This window comes from Mustelus asterias, chromosome 3 (genome assembly GCF_964213995.1).
Source record: "Mustelus asterias chromosome 3, sMusAst1.hap1.1, whole genome shotgun sequence".
Classification (NCBI taxonomy): domain Eukaryota; kingdom Metazoa; phylum Chordata; class Chondrichthyes; order Carcharhiniformes; family Triakidae; genus Mustelus; species Mustelus asterias.
In genome coordinates this window covers 73,955,221-73,959,479 of record NC_135803.1, presented here as the reverse complement: position 1 = coordinate 73,959,479, position 4,259 = coordinate 73,955,221, and positions in this window count along the sequence as shown.

The window sequence follows — 4,259 nt, the reverse complement described above, 5'->3', positions numbered from 1 at the left end:
CTAAAATTCCCTGGATTCTGTCAAGGCTCTTTCAGATTAGAAAATGGTGAATATAACTCTTCCATTCAAGAGAGGAACAAGACAAAAAGCTGGAAACTACAGGCCAGTTAGCTTAACATCTGACATAGGGTAAATGCTGGAATCTATTATTAAGGAGGTTATAATGGAACATTTAGAAAATCGCAATGCAATCAGAAAGAGTCAACAGGGTTTTGTGAAAGGGAAATTGTGTTTGACTAATTTCTTAAGAGTTCTTTAAGAAGGTAACAAGCAACATGGATAAAGGGGAAGCTGTGGATGTAGTATATTTGGATTTCCAAAAGATAAGATGCCACATAAGAGCTCATGGTGTAGGGGGTAATTTATCAGCATGGAGAGAGAATTGGGTAGTTAAAAGGCTTAGGCATAAATGGGTCATTTTTGGGTTGGCAAGATGTAACAAGTGGTGTGCCACAGGTATCAGTGCTGGGGCCTCAACTATTTACAATCTATATCAATGACTTGGATGATGGAACTGAAAGTGTGGATGCTAAATATTTTGATGACACAAAGGTAGTTAGTAAAGTAATTTGTAAAGCGGACATAAGGAATTGCCAAAGCGTACAGATAAGTTAGGTGAGTGGGCAAAGATTTGGCAGGCAAGAGTATAATGTGCAAAAATGTGAACTCATCCACTTTGGCATGAAGAATAAAAGGCAGCATGTTGTTTAAATTGAGAGAGATTGCAGAACTCTAAAACGTCCTGGTATATGAATCACAAAAAGTTAGTATTCAGGTACAGCAAGTGATTAGAAAGGCAAATAGAATGTTGTTGTTTATAGCAAAAGAAATGGAATATAAAAGCAGGGGTGTTTTATGACATTTGTATCGGATATTGATGAGACCACATCTAGAGTACCCTGAACAGTTTTGTTCTCCTTATTTAAGAAAGGGCATAACTGCCTTCGGAGCAGTTCAGAGAAGATTCACTCAACTGATTCCTGGAATGAGGGGGGTTATCTTATGAGAAAAGATTGGATAGGTCGGGTCTGTATTAATTGAAGTTTAGAAGAATGAGAGGTGATCTAATTGAAACATATAGGGTCCTGAGGATACTTGACAGGATGGATGCTGAAAGGATATTTCCCCTTGTGGGAGAGAGTAGAACTAAGGGACACTGTTTAAAAAGAAGGGATCTTCCATTTAAGATGGAAATGAGAAGATTTTTTTTCTCTCAGGGGGTTTTGAGTCTGTGGAACTCTCTTCTCCAGAGAGACGTGTAAGCATTTTTATTGAATATTTCAAAAGCTGAGTTAGATAGTTTCTTGATTAACAAGGGAGTTAAAAGAGTATGGTGGTAGGCAGGAAAGTGGTGTTGAGGCCGCAATCAGATCAGCCATGATCTCATTGAATGGTGGAGCAGGATTGAGGGGCCGAATGGCCAACTCCTGCTCCTATTCCCCTCAGTCCAAATGGCTGCCTCAAGGCAGACAGGGCCTCAGTTTAATGCCTCATCCGAAACACAGCAGGTAAAATGAAGGCCCATGCAGGGCAAGTTCTGCGATGCATTTTCCGCTGGTCGGAGTGGCGGAAAACCATGCCCAATTTTGTGCTCGGAAGCTAATTAATTATGTATAGGTATCTCTCTGAATCACATGGCAAGTTGGGAACGGATTCACTTGTTCTGGCATTACCTAATGCAGTTGAAGGTCCTGACATCTTTCTTAAACACGAGCTGAACAGACACATTTACTCTCTCCAGCCCAGCTGTCTTAAGAGATGTCTTGAGATAGCTGCACACAAGAAGAAGACTGCACCAAGATTTAGCCACAGTTTCCTCGAGGCTTTGTCAAGAGGAATGCGCTAATACCAGGATGTCTACTATCCAATGGTTGGCTGCAGAACCAATCAACCTCACCTCGCCGGCATGGGAGGTAGTTGCAAGGGAGGTCAGCTCATTGGGCACGCACCCGAGAAACACCATCTAGTGCAGGGAGAGGATGAATGATTCACTTTACCAGCATGAGTCAATCTTCAGTTCACTCCAATCTTTCACTCTCATCATGACATCATGCACTCAAAAGGGTTACACTGCTCAGGGATCTCACACAATATTAGCGGGGCAGACATCAGCACTGAATGTTTAAAAATTCCAAGATGGCCCCAGAGCATGGTGACTTTTTGCAAGCTGTGCCCAGCGTACCCTCTAATTCTATCTTTTACTCTCGTTCTATGCTTTTAAAAATGTGCTTTTACTCTTTTAAACCCTGTAACAATGCTTTAATTCAATCAGTTTCTTCCCTGCTGCCATCAGACTTTTGAATGGATCTACCTTATATTAAGTTGATCTTTCTCTACACCCTAGCTATGACTGTAACACTACATTCTGCACTCTCTCCTTTCCTTCTCTATGCATGACATACTTTGTCTGTATAGCGCGCAAGAAACAATACTTTTCACTGTATACTAATACATGTGACAATAATAAATCAAATCAAATCAGGTTGCCTCATGGCACATTAACATCACCAACATTTCATCTATCATCTTGCACGAACTCCACCAGCCCTTACTGATCACATACAGGAGGCATTCTTGCTTCCCAGCCTGTGCTCCATCCATTCTCATCACATTCCATACATTTGTCTTAATTCATGCCAAGCTTGCCCACAACAGGAGGGAGAGATCCTGGAGATCCTGGGACAGCCGTCATCCAGGAGCTCACTCACTTCAAGGAAGATGCCACCCTGCAGGCAGGTAAAAAACGGGGATCACTCCTGTGGGAAAGGTGAGATTGGCCTCTCCCAGCAACCAACTAAGGATGAACCCTTCATGAGTTGATCACACCCTGACATTCACAGTGAGTAACATGCAAGCTTCTATTCAGCATGTTCAGGAACTTAATCTACCTTCTTTCTCTTACAGGCACTAGTGGGTCCAGGCAGACCAGCAGGGCCAACATAAGCCCCATCCCCCAGCCCACCTCAGAGGAGGCTACAGAGGAGACACCAGAAGAAGATACATCGCTGTGTTCACTTGCACCCTCCACCAGCGCAGAGACACACAACTCTGTGGCTCATAGTTCTAGATTAAGCTAGGAATCACATTCTGGAGGACACCTCACTGACACGTCTCCACAGTAGTCGGAGGAAGTGACAGCCCTGGTCTCTGGCACTCGGAAGACTGCTGCAGGTTAGGTACCCATTGAGTCTGAGTCAAATGGCCGCGGAAAAGTGCTGGAGATGCAACGACAGGCGGTGGAAAATCAGATCGAGTTGTGAGATAGTCAACAGACTAGTGCAAAGGATGGACGCGTTTGTCCACTTTCTGTCTGATGCCGTGGCTTTAACATGCAAGCACCTTAAGGTCACCATGGCCACCTTGGGAGACCCTGGTCCAGCAGGCTGTACTAGATATGTACTTGGATTCGCATTCTATCACTATAGGCATTGGTACGATCCATCAGAGGCCAGGTGAAAAGGAGACACCTCAATCTCCCTTCAAGTGCTCTCTTCTCTTCAAGGAATCGGGGAGGGGTCCTCAGGCATCCAAATGAAGGAAGGGTTTCAGCCAGGCACCCTTGGAGCCTCCACAGGACACTCCAAGAGTGTCCTTCTGCTCCAAGTGCCCTCTGCCTGTGACCCCATCAACTCCACCTGGTCAGGCTGAGGAGGGTGCATCTGCCCCTGAGCAGGAAACCATTATCAGGCCGGAGCCTTGCAGGCCTCGGGCCTCAGGAGGACAACACCATGGTCATATTAAACAATAAGGTGTAGCAGTCAGCAGGCTACCTCTACCTCTGCTGTGGATGTTAGGGCTGCACCCAGATATAGCGGCAAGAGTAGGAAAATTAAGAAGTTTTGAAATCACTTCTGGGTCACAGGAGTTCCATCACTCTACATATCATGCAGATTTTTTGCTGTTCATGAAAGTGGTCTAATCATTTGAAAGTGTCATGCATATACATTTATGTGGCCTCTTATTGTGAGGGGCAGCCATGCTCCCCCTCAGTGATCACTTCCCTTTGTGACCTCAAGTGAGGTCTGCCTGATCCATGATAGTTACTCAACTCTCGATATCTCAAACTCTTTATTGGAAGTTTGTGCTAAATGCATTAGTAACCTTTATTCCTTCCAAGATAACATGGAGGTAGGCCTGCTCAATAGCCTTGGAGAGTTAGCTGCAATTTATTTCTTCTTGGTAGTGCCAGAGCAGAAGACCTGCTGTCATGATGATCTCCCCAACCATGCGTGCATTTGTGTCCGCTGAAGTTTCTCATT